The sequence below is a fragment of the Odocoileus virginianus genome, chromosome 18 (genome assembly GCF_023699985.2).
Source record: "Odocoileus virginianus isolate 20LAN1187 ecotype Illinois chromosome 18, Ovbor_1.2, whole genome shotgun sequence".
In the NCBI taxonomy this organism is placed as follows: domain Eukaryota; kingdom Metazoa; phylum Chordata; class Mammalia; order Artiodactyla; family Cervidae; genus Odocoileus; species Odocoileus virginianus.
Window position 1 is genome coordinate 2,134,184 of NC_069691.1, and position 17,582 is coordinate 2,151,765.

Consider the following 17,582-nt stretch of genomic DNA (forward strand, 5'->3'; position numbering starts at 1 on the left):
AAGATCTTTGACAGGTGCAGATAAGAAAAGGGTCCTCCAGGAAAAGGAAGCAGAAGCTCAGGAAGCAGAAGCTCTCAGCATAGCATGGCCAGAGAGGAGGCCAATACACAGGAGAGAGGAGGAGTGTATGTTTACTGGAGGGTGGCGTCCAGAAGAAAGGTGGGATAGCACAAAGGTAGATGGGGCTAGACTAGGAGAGCCCAGACCCTGGAGCTGGATTCCTTGCTTCAAATCCCAGCTCAGCAATTTGCAATCTGTGACCCTGGGCATGTTGCTTAACCTCTCTGCTTCAGTTTCTTCCTCTGTAAAATGAGGATGATGCTAGTATGTACATGATAATAAATGTCTTGCAGGATTGTTTTGAAGACTGAAAGAATGAAAATATAGGGAGCACTTATATAGAATACGCGTTTCCCTGGTGGCTCAGCAGTAAAGAATCTGCTTGCAATGCAGGAGACACAGGAGATGCAGGTTCAAACCCTGGGTCAGAAAGATCCTCTGGAGAAGGGAATAGCAACCCACTCCAGTATTCTTGCCTGGAGAATTCCATGGACAGAGGAGGCTGGCGGGCTATACTCCATGGGATCTCAAAGAGTTGGACACAACTGAGCATCTAACACTAACACTATACAGAATATAGAACAGAGCCTGGCAGTACATGATGAGTGTTAAATATTGTGTTAGTTGCTGCTGCTGCTGGGATTATGAGGGCTATCTGCATTTAGCTCCTGGGTACAGTTCCTAGAATAACCCAAGATCTCAGAATGTTCCTAATGCAACCCGTGCAACAGATTCTTCCTCCTCAGCATCACCTGGCTTGTTCACACACCCGGGAAGGGGTATGGAGTAAAGCCATCAAGAAAACTGCATTACCCTCTCTTGTTTCAAGACAACCGGGTAATAATTCATCGGAAAATGTTGAGGACACAGGCCTGGGGATCAGGAGACCCAGGTTCCAACCTGAGCTCCGCCGCTAATTCAGTAGGTGACCTTGGGCACGTCCCTTCCACTCTCTGGACTTCAGTTTTTGACCCTCTGTAAAATAACGGGGGAGGATTATGATGATGTCTTAGGAGCTCTATTCCAGCTCCATCATTCTGTGATTCTAAATCCCTTTATAACAAACTCTAGGAGAGGAGATTTGCTCTTGCAAATGGAGTGTAAAGTTAATCCTGCCTGTGCTGAGGCTAAGTAATGTGCCTGTGTGGTTTATCCTACTTCATTAAACCCGGCCTCCCCACAGAGCAATGCACAAGGCCGCCCAGGCAGGTAATACTGAAGTGTTACTGAACTGGGGCTCTTAATGGAAAGTGATTTCCCCACTCTTTCTCAGGTTTATCAACACAAAGCCTGTAGCCCCCATTTTCCACACTGTTACTTTGCCACGTGTGTGGATTCAGACCTGATCATAGGTATGGCAGATTGGGTCTTGAAACCGCATTTGTGTGCGCCCATCTCACCCTGCCGCCACCAGCTGCAGGGAATGCCATCATTTTTCATGTGAAGAAACCAGGGCTCAGACAAGCTACTGGACTTGCTGGTGAAGGCACAGGGCTGATGTCTGAGGCAGGAAGGGAGGGCAGTGCTGCTGTTTGTAGAGTGAATGCTCACCAAGTAGTGAAAAAAAAAAGAAAGGAAGGTAATTGGGAAGCTCTGAGGTTATGTTCCCAAGTGGAAAAACTTCCCCAAGGATCTTTATACTTTGTAAAAGATTCCCAAGTCACTTTTCCCTAAGAGGAAGGGAGTCCTTTTCTTTTTTGAAAGAAGTCTTTACTGAATTTGTTACAATATTGCTTATGTTTTATGTTTTGTTTTTTTGGCCACAAGGCATATGGAATCTTTAACCAGGGATGGAACCCGAACCCCTGCATTGGAAGGTGAAATCTTAACCACTGGACCACCAGGGAAGCCCCAGCAGAGTCTTTTTCTAAGACATTCTAGATTGTCTCTTGAGGACAAAATTGAACAGTAACCATGTTGGACTCCCTCAGTTTTCCTTCTTCCTTTGTGACAGATACTGAAAAATGGGCTTCCCCGGTGGCTCAGATGGTAAAGAATCTGCCCACAATATGGGAGACCCGGGTTCAATCCCTGGGTTGGGAAGATCTCCTGGAGAAGGGAACGGCAACCCACTCTAGTATTCTTGCCTGGAGAGTTCCATGGACAGAGGAGCCTGGGGGGCTACAGTCCACGCGGTCGCAGATTTGACATGATTAACTGACTAACACACTGAAAAATACATAAAGAACAACGTATAGTTTAATGAATAATTAGAAGCAAATGCTGGTAACCCCTACTCCAGTCAGGAAATAAAGTATGACATTGGGTAAAAGAGGAAACACACAGAAAATACGCCCAATATGATCCTATTCATATGAAGTTAGAAAACTGACAAAGAGCTCTGTTTGGGCAAAGGGACCAAGCTGTTAGCTCACTCCCATGCAGTCTGTAGATCTGACAAGCCTTCTCCCTCCACCTCACTGAGCACGGACCCCACTGAGGACCAAGAGGCACTGAATGTCAGGGCTGGAGCCTAACATTCAGTGCCTCAGGTGACTTTCATTCACTCACCTGTTCATTTATTCCTCAGATGCTTTGTGGGTCTCACTGTCAATACACAGGGGCATCTGGGCTGGGAATGGCAGAGAGTATAGCCTGGAGATACAGATCCTTCCACAAAGGAGAAAGAAAAGCTGAAATGAATTGAGTCTCAAATAGGGGAAAACAATGAGGGTCTTGGAAGTGCCAGGCTGTCAGCCAGGGCACATCCTCCTGGCTCTTATTCAGGAAAGTGCCAGATAGAGCAGAACCTATCATGAGGGAGGGGCCAGAAGAGGTACTCTTTGGCCTCAGAAAGAGTGAGTAAGTTACTGCAGATGACCGCAACCAGGCTTCATGCCAATCTCTGTCTTTGAAAGTGAACTAGATGGCAGTTTATATGCAGATGGAGATTCCCAATGGGGTCAGAAATTGGGCTCTGGAATGCCAGAGAGGAAGGACCTTCTGACATTGCCTGGTTCAGAGCCCTTGTTTTGTGAATGAAGAGACAGATTCAGAGTATAGTGATGTTTGGTCCTTCATCTGTCAAAGAACTAGAATCCAGGTTCGTGGCACAATAAATGGTTCTTTTTCTTGGCTCAGATGAAAGCAACAGTATTTTCCAAGATGGGTTTTTAGAATCATGGGGTTTTATGGCCATGAATTCAGGAAGAAACAACCTAAGACCTGGAAAAGACCTTGGTAATCTGTCTAGTCCAGTGAGGATCAAACCACTAGTCATCAAATCACCCAAGGAACTTATTTTTTTAAGTCATTATTAAATTTGTTATAATATTTCTTCTGTTTAATGTTTGGGTTTTTTTAATCGTAAAGTATGCGGGAATCTTAGCTCCCTGACCAGGAATAGAACCTGTGTCCCCTGTACTGAAAAGCAAAGTCTTAACCGCTGGACCACCAGGGAAGTCCCTGAGGAACTTATTTTTTAAAGTACAGATTCTGGGACAGTGACCCTTAGAAACTGGAGTTTTAAAGGACTGGGATTTAGTGAAACAGCTCGGCCACCTGTACTCTTTTAAAGACCCCCTAGTTGATTCTGATGGGACATTCACACGCCTAGAAAACTCTGTTCTATTGACAGAGGGAGAAACTGAGGCTCACATTAAGGGAGACAGAGTGACTGTCCAAGGTCACATCCCATTTCACCATGAACTCTTCAACTATCCGGAGATAGCTGGTCCAGGCTGCATAAGAGCGTATATATTAATAGCATTTTCCCCCCACTATTGTTTTCCTGGTTGACACCTTTTATTTTTTGCAGCAGCTTAAAAGATTCCTAGCCACGCTGCAAGGCACTCAGATTTGTGCAGTGTTTACAATGACTTTGTTGTTCATTAAACAAATTTACCCAGACTAACCCAACATGAAAGAAATCATCTTGTTTACCGTGAGATCCTGACACAAATACAGACAAAGTAACAAAGACAGACAAACACACATAAACCTGGATGCCAAGTGGGACATGATTTGCTGCTGCATCCAATTTTTCTCATTAGAACTTGTTTTATTTGAACATGACTCAGTACCCCGTGTAAATGCGAGGTTGTTAATCTTATTACTATATGGAAAACAAATTAATTAGTATGCATGCTATTGGAGATGAGTTGTAAGGTTGGTGTTGGAAAGATTAGGAAAATACACTCATTACTCCAAATGATATCTGATATACATGTCTGATTCCACTTTAAGACTGGTTCTGATATATGGGTAACCAATATAGCTAATAAAAATGAAGCTTTTGTGCCTAGCATCTAAATGTTGATATTGGCCAGAAACAGATATCCAGGGCTTCTTTGCTTTAAAACAAAGGTCAGTGTGATGAGTAACAGCTTGGCGCTATCCAAAAGCTGAGACTTTCCTGCTTCAGTTACCTTCCCAGGTTCCAGCTCCTACCCCAAACCACACCTACCTGAGAGGGATCTTTTCTTTCTTCCACATGCCTACCACACTTTATACGCTTCTCATGAGCAATTCCTACCTCTTTTAGGGATCATAATGAAGATACCTCATTTTTTCCAGGAATCTGTGTGCCCTTGAGGGTGAAGACTATATTCCAGTTGGACATTCAAATATTGATCAGAACACCATGCTACAGAAACAAACAATGAGAAATTTCTTTATGTACCAGCATGTGACACCAAGCTATATTGTTAAGTGTACACCAATGAACTACCTCTGGAAATATTCTGGGCACACTGGTTGCCAGATTGGCATGGGACCTGAGTGGTTGAGGGAACAGATAAGAAGAGGCTCTTCCTTAGATTCTTTTTGTGCCTTTGAAATTTGAGCCATGTGTATGTACTACTGAGTTGAAAAATATGTAACACATATTAAATTTATACATAAAATCTAGTAAAAAAAATATTTGCTCAAAAACCACCAAAAAAATCCCACCAAAATAAATAAAGAAAAGCAAATGTCAGTTGGAGTGCTAAAGACTTTTAATCAATAAACTTGTTTTTTAACTCAATATTACCAGACTTATTTCACCATGGAGCTTCAAAAGAAACACAAGGTATCCAGTGTTTCCCAAATAGTTTTGACCCTGAAATAGTCACAGTATTACTAGCTCAGAAAACACAATGGACCCACTAATGTGCTGAGGCAACATTTTAAACCAGAAGGTAGAAAATGAGGTGGATACTGACTCTGCTGCCAACTCTGAATAAATCTGAGCAAGTCCTTTCTCCTCTCAGGGACTCAGCTTTGTCATCTCTAAAATAAGCCAAATGGATGAGATTATCTCTGATGTTCCTTCAAGCTCTGAAGTTCAGAGATTCTCTGGCAAGGATATATCAAAGATCTCCCCCAAAGTGAGCCCATGCTTTGAGTAGCAGTTGGAAGCAAGAAGGTCTATGACACTTGCTTAAAAAGAAATGACAAATACGGGATTTCCCTGGAAGTGCAGTGGTTAAGACTCAGTCTGGTCCAGAAACTGAGATTCCTATTACTAAGATTCCTAAAAGCCACACAAAACAGCCAAAGGAGAAAAAAAAAAAGTTGCAAATTTACTTGATGTGGATATATTTTCCCAGCTTCTCCAAAAACCCAAAGGAGTAATAAACACCCCAGGATATGCCACAAGGTTATAAGAATCCAATCACAAAACTTTGGTTCACTACAAATAATGATATCACAAAAATCTCGGCACCTCCACTAACTCACTGGGTGGTTCAGTTCAGTCACTCAATCATGTCCGACTCTTTGCGACCCCATGGACCACAGCATGCCAGGCCTCCCTGTCCATCACCAACTCCCGGAGTTGGATGGTGATGCCATCCAACTATCTCATCCTCTGTTGCCCGTTCTCCTCCTGCCCTCAATCTTTCCCAGCATCGGGGTCTTTTCCAGTGAGTCAGTTCTTCACATCAGGTGGCCAAAGTATTGGAGCTTCAGCTTCAGCATCAGTCCTTCCAATAAATATTCAGGATTGATTTCCTTTAGGATTGACTGGTTTGTTCTCCTTGCAGTCCAAGGGACTCTCAAGAGTCTTCTCCAACACCACAGTTCAAAAGCATCAATTCTTTGGCGCTCAGCTTTCTTTATAGTTCAACTCTCACATCCATACATGACTACTGGAAAAACCATAGCTTTGACTAGATGGACCTTTGTTGGTAAAGTAATGTCTCTGCTTTTTAATATGCTGTGTAGGTTGGTCATAGCTTTTCTTCCAAGGAGCAAGCATCTTTTAATTCCATGGCTGCAGTCACCATCCACAGTGATTTTGGAGCCCAAGAAAATAAAGAGCATCCTTTATTTTCTAGGGCTCACTAGGCATCCATGGGCAAAACCCGGAATTGAGACTCACTTTCCTCAGCTATAAAGTGGGTATAGCAATTGCTCTGCTGCTTTCCTCACATCCTTGGTAAAGGCATTTAATTTATGACAGCAACACAGATAAGAGAGTAGAGGACTGATGACAGGTTTGTCAAACCATTTATTTAAGGGGTAAAATTGCTCCTTATTCACATTATCTTTCATTTGTCAGTATATTTCCTTTAGTCGAGGCAAGGGAATGGCATGAAATTATAGCACTCATCCATTATTGGAGGCAAAATAAATTTATAAAAGCCTTTTGCAAAGTGATTTTCTTGTAGATAACCATGCAAAGGCCCTCTGACCTAGGATTTGGGGATTTTTCCCCATTCTGATCTAGATCTGGAGATTTTAGGAGACTAAAAAAAAAAAAAAAAAAAAAAAGGAGAAAGTGAGAGGTATGAAGACATGCACTTTGGGATTATCTGTGATAGTGAAAATTTGAGTCTTCTTAAATACACAATACTAAGGAATGACATATCCATTTAAAAGAGTATTAAGCAGCCATTAAAATAATTATTTGATGAAATATTATTAAAATGCTATTTTAAATGATAATTATGAAGACAATGTGGAATTATAATGATAAACTGTTAAGTGAGAAACCTGAATACAAAGCGGTAACCACACTAATAAATTACCTATGTAAATTTAACTAGCAAGTCAGGACAGAAGAGAAGCACTGAGCAGTTCATTTGTTAGGATGGTAGGATTATGGATAATTTTCTCTCCTTTTAATTTCCTTTATTGTTGTAACATTCTGAGCTAAATAAAAACCTTGAAAAAATACAATGAAAGCAACAGATAGTTACATTTTGTTGTATTTTTCATAAATCCTTTCACTGAAGAAAGGGATTAAATGTGGCTTACCATCACAAGTTATAAAATAAGACCCACATGTTGCATTTCCTTCCTACCCTTCTAAGAATAAATTAAAATATAAACACTAGGGCTGATTTTTTTTAATCCAAGATTATCTCATTATTCTACTTAAAACATATAGAGAAAGAAAATGCACTCTTTTTTTCTTTTGGATTAAAAGTTTCCCCAGCCAGTTTCAGATGTCTGTTCCTCTATGTCTTGTCAACAGGGCCTGGGTTCCCCATTCTTACATTAAATATTTCTCACCTTCCAGGCTTCCACTCAGATGGATAGAGAGTGGTGGAGAAGGTCCAGTCAGATCAAAGGGACCCCAACTAATCCTGCCTTGTGAAATGATCATGTAAATTTCTACCCAGTCTGTCCCCCAGGTGAGTTGTTAGGATCCCCTGAGATAAAGCGTTAGGAAGTCACCAAAGTACTTTACAATCCCCCCAAAACTGCGTCCAGGTCATCTTTTTTTTAGGAGTCAGTATGGCAGAGGGGTAGAATCTGGGCGAGGGTGAGTGGGGGAGGGAGGAGGACTGGGTTCTAGGGAAGCAGTATAGTGTTAGCAGGTAAGAAATTTGGCTTTGGGAACTTCCCTGGTGGTACAGTGGGTAAGAATCCACTTGCCAATGCAAGGGACACAGGTTCCATCCCTGGTGCAGGAAGATTCCACATGCTGTGGAGCAAGTCAGTCCATGCTCTAGAGCCCTCGAGCAGAAACTACTGAGGCCTGTGTGCCGAGAACCTGTGCTCCACAGGAAGAGAAGGCACTGCCAGAAGACCAAGCACCGCAACTGGTGAGTAGCCCTGCTCACTGCAACTAGAGAAAGCTTGCATCAGCGACGAAGACCCAGCAACAAAAAATTCATTCATTCATTAAAATTAAAAGGAAAGAGATTTGGCTGTGAATTCAGAACTGGCTTTCACATTCCAGCTCTGCCATCTCCTAACTCTGGGATCCTGGGCAGTTTCTGTGTCTCTGAGCCTCGGAGTTCAGACTAGACCCAACTCATGGTGACAATGTATGTGAGACACAGCGGCCTGTAAACAGTGAGCACTAAAGAAACGTCAGCCATGCTTCATGAGTCCTGCCTCTCCCTCTAACGTAGTGTGGCACCTTTGGCGGTTCTGTTTTCTTTGGGCCTTAATGCCTCCACCTGTCAAACAGGGGGAAGGTGCTGCATTCGATGGTCCTCCGGGGCTATAGCAGGGACAGTGCTTTCATAGTGGTGGTTGTAACACTGTCCTTTTCAAGACAGACTTGGGTGGAATCTGCAGCCAATGGGGACACAGCTATGGGAACGGGATTCCAGAATGTTCGGAATATTAGACTCTCAGGTCCATAATCCCACTCTTGCTTAACTCCTGAATATACTTACCCCAGATGACATCCCAAGACCACCACTTCTAGCTGGGATTATTTGTCCAGTCACATAGAAGAGACATTGAAACCCTCTCGCCAACCCCCTGCACTGTCTAAGTAGATATTTTTCCAAGAAAAGTTTATAGCACCTTGCTTGTTCTTCCCTGAGGGCCATGACTAGGACCAGAGGACAAAAGGGCAGAACTAGGAACAGTGGACAGATGCTACATGGAGGCCAGTGCATGTCCAATGAAGGAAAGGACTTCCTGGCAGCCATTCCATTAATACCAATTTCAAAAGGGGCTGGTAATCTCACTGTCCCTGGAGCTATTCAAGCTCAGGCCTCAATGATTATTTACTGGGATGCTATAGAGAGGCCAGACTAGGTACAATTCATACAATGTAATGAGTCTCACTACCCCAATTCCCTGTGCTGTTAGTGAATTATTTACTAATTTATTACTTAATTAGCAATAGATTAATTGATAAACTCCTAGTTATACCATCTTACAGGTTCTGGCCTTTCTTGGCTTCTCTATGAAAAGAATGCCCACTGGAGGACTCCTGGGGTTAGGGGTTAGTGGAGAATCAGATAGAATGCATGACTTATGACTCATCTTTTCTGAGTTTTCTTTCCCACAGAATGAAATTTCTTTATAAAGCATAAGATGTGTATGTGTGTATGTGAGTATACAGTAGAGTTCACCTCACTAATGTATTATTGACTGGATTATGTCTTTTCATTTTCCATCTAGAATCTAAGGTTTTCTTCCCTTTTCACCTCCACCCAGCTGTGTTTTTTATCCTCCCAGAAATTCTAGCTCCAACACCATCTTTTCAGAAATTTAGCAGCAATTTCATGACAGCTGTTAACCTACGGCTCTCAGATGTGCTTGAGTTGAAATTTTTGTTCTTTGCTTTTTCTTTTGAAGTGCCAGTAAAGGATACTTCGAAAAGAACTGCACAATTTTTCAACACATGAGTACTGTCGGCTTCTTCCTATACAAACCTTCACTCATCACTCCTGTCAAATGCTGGGCCATCCACTCCTCTACCAAAGGAGAAATATATTTAGCCAACCAAAAAACATTTTCTTTGAACAGCCTTGGGGAATCTAAACCCATTTGAACAATACTTCATGAAGCAAGTGCCCAGCTTCCTCACAACAGCCCTGAGGAGTAGGCTGAGTGGATGGCAATTAATCTCCCCATTATACAGGGTGACAAACTGAGGGGCATGGAGGTAAAGTCATACTGCCAGGATATGGTGTGGCAGGACTAGACTCATGGAACACAGAGGCCCAGTCCACAGAGGATTTCCCCTTCGCCACACTTATTCATTCCTCCGACTCACAAATGAGCATTCGACACTGCTCCTGTCATCATGACAGAAAGCAAAAGGGCAAACTGCTACAACAGTATGACAAAAGCAGTAGTGTGGGACCCATTGAGGGCTTGAGATGTTCACTCATGGAGTGCAGAGCGCAGATACAGAAGCCCACAGAAGCAGGCAGCAGTGACCTGTGCTTAACCAGAAGGGCTCAGCAAGAGAGTCTTGCAGAGATCAGAAGGAAATTCAGATGTTCCCATGGGTGCCACCTGCAAATCTTAAGATTGCTCTCCTTGGGGACTCTGTTTCCTGAGTCAGTCTGAAGCTCAGTCCCACACCACTCAATCAGGCTCTCTGGAGTTGGGGCCCAAAGATCTGCACATGACTCCTTTCACACTGAGGTTTAGAAGCTACTGTCATCAGGGAAGTGAGTGACTGACTGCCACAAGAGCTGGGGTCCCAGAGGGAGAGCCCTGACGGTGAGAACGGGACAGAGCATCCCGTCTCAGACACACAGGGCCACAGACAGGACCGAGACCAGCGCTGTGTGGCCTGGGCAGTGAGTGCTAACAGCCAGCTGGAGCTTCACTTCCTGAGGTGCATGAGGAACATGCCAGGCTGAGGTGGGATTTTGTTTGTTTGTTTTTCATTTTCTTTTTCCAGGCTGTTTTTTGTTTTTTAATGAATGCTGTAGATTTCCCCAGGGCAAAACATAGAAAACTGATAGAAATTAGGCTTTCCTGTGTTTCTCTTCTTGGTCCTAGAGCCTTTCTCCTATCTCTTCCTTTGGTAGGTCCACTCCATATGGGAAGGAGAGAATCTGGCAGTCTCAAAGGAGGTGTGGCAGAGGCTTGCCCACTTTACTCAGCCTCTTTGCCCCACTCCCCAGACTTCACTGTGAATCCCACCCCTCAGAGTCACTTACCATTCCTATCACCCCTGAGCCCTTAGTCAGCTCTTCTCATGTTGCTTCCATCGTTTCGTCGCTAAGTCGTGCCCGACTCTTTGCGACCCTGTGGACTGTAGCCCACCAGGCTCCTCTCTCCATTAGATTTCCAGGCAAGAATACCGGAGTGGGTTGTCATTTCCTTTTCCAAACTGAACCCAGATTTCCCGAATTGGCAGGTGGATTCTTTACCACTGAACCTCCAGGAAAACCAGCTCTTCTCATAGTATTTGACATATATTGGGTTGGCGAAAAAGTTCATTCAGGTTTTTCTGTTACAGAGTTTGGAAAAACCCAAACGAACTTACTGGCCAGCACAATACGTTGCTCTCCAGCAGTCTCACCTGCAAAATGGGGACATTAATTAGGCTCCTTGTGTCATTAGAGTGTGTCTCCTACATATGAATGAGTTCCACTCTGACAGCGCTTTCATAAGTCCAGTTTGTTTGTAAGGCCAACAAAGTTAGCCTAAGTCCCCAACTATCCGCTATACAGTCAGTTATAAAGGACCGTGCTGTAACAGGCTGGTAATACTTTTCACACAAATAATGCACAGTAAACAAACAAATAATAAAGAAAACATTTTAAATCTTACAGTACAGTGCCTTGAGAAGTATAGCAGTAGAGTGGCACAGCTGGGCTCATTCGTGCAGCTTGAAGGTCTGTCTGTATTTAGGGGACTTACTATATGTATCTAGCAAAGTCTACTCACCCTTCAACACTCATCGAGGTCACGCCCCCAGCGGGGTCTCCTCTGGCCTCCCCCTTTCCAGAGTCTGGCTTGACCACCCTGCTGGGTTTTCCCACAGTCCCCTTTGGTGACATCCATCCACACACTCTTACGGTCTAAGTAGAGGTCTGTCTCCTCTCTGGACAGGATCTGGGGCTCAAGTGACATCATGCTGGGGCTCTTGACACCGGTTGGGCACCGCGGCCTGGGGTCACTGCCTTGAGACCCCCTGAGGGCACCTCCTTTCTGGCACTCCTCACAGTAGAGGGCACGGTATTGGCCCCTAAGATTGAGGGGACAGGGCACCCCAGGACCTTAGGCATCAAATTCCCCCAAATGCGTTAGGAGAGAGAGTGGAGGGCTATCCACTCAGAGTGTGTGGCCCTTCTGGACCTGGAAGCATGCAGCTACCCCTCCTCCCCCCCCCGGCCCCAAACCACTGTGCTGGCTGGAAACAGCTCCCTCCTGGGTGGCCAAAAGGGCTGAGGTACAGAGCTTTCCCCTGGGTCTCCAAAAGCTGTCCTGACTGGCACAGCCTGGGCACTGGGCCTGCACTGAGGGCCTCGGGGGAAATGGAGGAGCCAAGCACTTGCTAGCCGGGCTTTGGACCTGGGACAAAACCCAGCTCCAAGCTTAATTAAAAAGAGTGCTTAATCCCTCCCCCAACAAATGCAGATCTCCCACAAAGGAGAACAGGAACACCAGTGGCCAGGAAGACCCGAAGCCTTACAAACAAGCACTTCGGGCTGAGCAGGGCAGCTCCTCTATGATCTAATACAATGACTATTGTCCAAGAGGGCTGTTTTTCCATGTTTTTGTATCCTTTTCTTCACATTTTCTTTTGCCACCTAATTTCATGCATCAGAGGTCAAAAGACAAAAGGTCAGGCTTGGTTTAGAGGCAGGAAACTCCCCACCACCAGGAACGTGTGTCCAAAGGAGTGCTTTGAGGCACCGGCAGGTTTCCATCCCTGCCTAATTCTCTTTTGTCATTTCATGGGGTTCAGGAGTCTACGTGCAAATTGCATGAGACACGAGACACCAACTGCAATACCAAACTAGGGAAAAAAGTGCCCCCTTTCAGTTCACCAAGCTGGTTCTATCTCATACCTTAGTTTTCAGAATTTGTACCTAACAAGAAGCCCATCTTTGAGCTCTCTGTCTGCCTATGCACAAAAGAAGCCCCCCATATATATTATAACTACAATATATATAAACATATGATGTTAATACAGAATCTGGATATATATTTCTTAATTTTTTTTCTGGGAGAATTTATACAGATGTTGCCAGAAAATTACCAACACTTGTCCTAAAAATTGCTTTCATTGAAATTTTAGCAGCACTTTAATATGAATAATTTAGTATGATTCTTTTCATATGAATAGTTTGTCCTAGACCTCCAATCTTTTCAACGCTCCACTTTAGATTCTTCACCACTAATAGTGGATTGTTAGTTTTCTTGTGTTATGTGTAGACACTTCTGTCAATACAGAAGAATACAGCATCATGATTTCCCATTAGAAATATTTTCATGATTAAGGGGGAAAACAACTTTCTCATTCTATTCTATGTTCATAAGCTCCTCATATCAACTTGATATGCCAAATGACTTTCATCTGCCTGAAAATAAATTAGGGGACATCTTTAATTTTTCTTACTGCTGACAATTTTTTAGTCAACTGGCATTCAGCATATGAAGGTTTGGCTCCCACCTCAAATACAAAGTAAAAGAGAATAGAAGCACTTTGGGGAAGTGTCTCTGCTCCCTTCAAAGGCCCTTTGGACCTAAACCTAGCTCCTTTCCCCCATCTTATTCTGGGTTGAGTCGTGGAGGAAGTTGCCAGCAAATAACTGGTCAATTTGTTAAAAACAGGTAATCAGCAGCAAATCTGGAAGAATTCTAGAGCACACAGTTTTATTTCAGGCATGCTCTCAAATCCAGACTTTTTATCCTGCCGTCCGCTTTCCTCTCCATACAACATCCCCTCAAAAGAAATAATAAAAATCAGTCCAAAACCTGCCACAAGACTGAAGTACTCACTTGGCAATTTTCAAGGTCACCCTACAGGCTCCAGGGAAAACACCCCACTCTTGCTGTGATCCTCTGTCACAGCTCTGAAGTTATTACAGAAAAATGGAGAATGAAGCAAGCGAGAACATTAAAGGGCCTACTTACAGGGGCTCTTCACCTCCATTTAACATTCTGATCCGTGTCCAAAACTGTAAGAATTGTTTAACCCGTGCACACACTCAAAATCGCTTGTGAAGTAGGCTCCTTTATGTTCCTGTACTTCATGGAATCAAATTATATCACATTAAAATGTTATTAGTTTAAAACATATTAAATAAATGCAAGTCCGGGTTGGCACATGAATATTTAAAGCTCACATTACATTACTCGGAGAAATAGCAGAAGAAAAAGGGGGTGGGGAAAGCTAACAGTTCATCGTATAAATATTGGTAGAAGTTAAACATCCTCCATATAAATTTTCTTTGGCAAAATATGATTTTATTACTTACAAATCATGGTATTGTTAAATTTAAAAGGATATATAGGAAGAAATAAACTGATCTACACTGTTTTCAATCTTAAATAATCAGAGTGACAGTAAATCTTTTCAGTGTCCCGTTTTGGGTTCTTAGCTAATATTACTGGGTTGCTGGGACGTGTTGGCAAAATTTAAATGCAACTGACTCCCTGTTTCCCATATTCATATAATTGTGAATGTAATCACAGGATAGTGAATTTTATCTCTGAATTCTCCAAGAGTTGCCCTCAAATCGCGTCCCTGTATGCAGCATTCACTTGACGTCTGCCATGTGTACCTGTGCGTTGGAAACCATTCATGAAACTGAACTGAGTCGATTTCAGTTGAAATGAACCCATTCAAATGACCCGAGTCTGCGCTGTTTGAGGCTTCTCTCAATAACACTCCTAATTAAAGAAAGAAAGACAGTAAAGTAAAGCAAGACTAGCAATAACCCACCATGAGCCTCAGATCCCTAAAGACAACCCCAATCGGGTTTTCTAGCACTACGCCTGTGTCTCTGGGTGAAGAGCCGCTAGCACATGGTGTCCCAGCGAACCAGAGTTCGAACCAGCAGCCAGAGTTCGAAGCCCTTTTTGTGCAGAGCACCCCAATGCCAGTAGTAAAGGGTGCTTCAACCCAAACTATTCTTCAGCCCTTTTGCACCGCGGGCACCGCTGGAAAACCGGCGTCGGCGGCTGGCCTGCGCTGCGCGTTTTTTGCGCTCTGCGGCCGGGGAGTTAGTTGCCTGTGAAGAGGCGCCCCCATTCACCCGGGCGCCGCCCCTAGGGAAGCCCCAAGCTTAGGCCGTACGGAATCTACTCGTCCGGACTTAGCGTCCACTCTCAAGCCTGACACCATCCAGACCCAGCAAACGCAGCGGGGCGGGGCTGGGCTACGGCGGCGCCTCCTGCGGAAGGTGCGGTGCCACGTGCGCGCAGCACGGACCCCGAATTCGGCGAGTTCCGCAGTGGCCTCAGCCGCTCCCAGAACTGGGCCCCCAGCTTTAGGGCGGGGCCTCTTCCTAGCTACTGGGCTGGTTGTCGATTCCCATCCGCCCTCAGGGTAGGCTCCAGCCCAGAGCCACAGGGCCGGAGTCGTTCCCCGCGGCTGCTCCCAGGGCTCACGCAGAGAGAGGCCCACCGGCGGACCGCGGTGGGCCAACCTTTCCTGGATTCCGGGCTGCGGGTCTCGGGGTGGCGCTGGGCAGAAATCGAGCCTCAGTCTTGGCTCCACAAACCCTGGAGTCTTCGGGTGTTTTTTGGCCGCAGAGCAGAACCTAGACTCCTCACCTCCCGACGCCGGCCTCCCAGTCCCCGGGATGCAGCGTCTTAGCTGGAGGGAAGCTCGCTGTGTGCCTAGGCCAACCTCTTCTGCGACTCTTCCTGTCACTCTGTTCTCGGTTTCTGCTTTCTCCCTCTCTCGGAATGCCAGCGCGCGCGGGGGGCCTTGGAGGACTCTCCGCACCAACCCATTTCCTGGGTCTCCAATCTACCTTTCCGCACAGTCTTGTCTCTACCTCTCCAGATTTCTCTCTCTAGAGATTCTCCCCGCACTTCCTCGCCGGTTTAGCCAGTAGGTAGATCGCTCTGCCTCTCTAAATTTACCTCTCCTTTTCTCCCCGCTGTAGCATTAAACAAATCCAGGTGTTTCGAGGTTGAAGAAGTTCCGGCGACGTGGAAAGAAAGAAAGAAAGAAACAAAAACCCTTATTGTGTCCTTGGGACAGTTCCGGTCACTACAGTTTGGCTTCCCCTTGAGATGGTGCCAGCGCTGATTCAGCCACGCAGGCCGCTGCTACCGAGGCGCGGGCTCGCTCGCTCTCTAGCTGAGTATGCCTATGTTTGAGTGTGGATTTGTGTGTCGATGGTGAACTGGGGCAAGCTCTCCAAACCGAAAGCTGAGCGGAGTTGGGTTTCTAGGATTCTAGGGCTACGGGCAAGTGAGATCGGGGATTTTTCCGGGGCCCAGATGCCGATGTGCGCCTAGACTCGGAGCGCCCGTAGCCCCTTGTCCAGTATCTCTAGGGCCGCAGCGTTAATTCCGGGTCCCCCGAAGAGATTCGCCACCTTCTCTCCGCGGCAGGGAGCGTCCTTCGGTCCAACGCCGCGAGAATCCGGGAGGTCCGAAGCAGGCTGGCCAGGCACAAGGGGAGGTCGATCCACAACGGATAGGGTGGGCAAAGAGGTGGCGATTGGGCCTGGGTACCCCAAGTGAAGGGGGGGGCCTGTGAGTTATTCTGGGCACTGGTGCCACACTACCGGCGGGGTTACGAGTGAGGGCGGGCGCCCCCTCGGGAACGCACGTTTGTTTCGCTTAGGTCTGGAGCGCTCAGAGTACCACGCGGTGGTGCCGGGGTCAGGTATTTCCGAGCACCACGAATCCAAGGCTCTTGGTGCTTGGCCTAATCCTCTGCCTTTCCTGGTTGAGAACAGGAATGAAGTAGTGATCAGTGTCCCCTCCCTAATCACACGCCCCCACACAAAGCTAAACACACACGCAACACTCACCAAAGCATCCCACAAACACAAAAACTGAAGCCAACACACGAAAACATAAGCCAAAACCTTCCTTAAACGCACTGCACATAAAAACAAAATCAAAATCGAAGAAAACGAAACATATACAAACACGAAATTCACCTAACGCAGAACACACAAACGACACCCACTAGTACAAAATCAAAAAAACATCAAAACACCGCGCAGAACGAACAGCCTTTCAAGCGACACACAAAACGACGGTCTACAAGGACAAAATACAATACGCACACGGAAATCAAAACACAAGACAGAAAACAAAATCCACCCCAAAGACCAAAATTCACAGAGCAAAACCCGCAAAAATGAAATCCACGAAAAACCAACACGCAAAACACCAGCAACAAAAGACTCTCAGATAATGAAAAGAAAACAAACAAAACCAAAACAAACCTTATAAATAGAAAAAAACCCAACAACAACCCAAACAACTCCCGTGCTCAGCCCAGGGTGAAATGTCAATTCCGGGAGGGCTTTAGGCGCTGAAGGCCGCTCCTCCCCGGCTCGGCCTCCCCGCGCGGGCTAGGCGGGAGGGCGGGACGGCGGGAAGCAGGGGCTGGGCCCGGTTGCCGAGGGAGAGTCCAGCGCTCGGAGGTGCCCAAAAATCTAGTCTCCGGGGCAGGGACCCGGACCCGTAGGCTGCAGGAAGAGGCGGCGCAGGGGGACTGCGCAGACTACTTGGGGGGATGGGGTGGGGGAGGGGGCCGCCGGGGAATCCACAGCCACGTTTCCGATTGTGGTGAAATCGGCTCAGTGGATAAGTGATGTCCGGTTCCCGCGCCCCCCGCCCCCTTTTTCTCGAGCTCTGGGCTCTTCCCCCTAGGTTGCGGCCCATCCTCGTGACCACCCCCTCCAAAAAACAAACAACACTCTGAGGACGGCTCACTTTTGGAAACTGCATTGTCC

The 17,582-nt window shown here is 45.7% G+C and overlaps 1 long non-coding RNA gene across 1 annotated transcript; it reads right to left on the reverse strand.

The window, feature by feature from the left end:
- Positions 1-12,832: 12,832 nt before the first annotated feature.
- On the reverse strand, positions 12,833-17,323 carry LOC139039474 (uncharacterized). The gene is made up of 2 exons (XR_011492740.1): positions 17,070-17,323; positions 12,833-16,557 (listed from the first exon to the last, which is right to left on the reverse strand). It is a non-coding gene; the product is annotated as an uncharacterized lncRNA (long non-coding RNA).
- Positions 17,324-17,582: the final 259 nt, after the last annotated feature.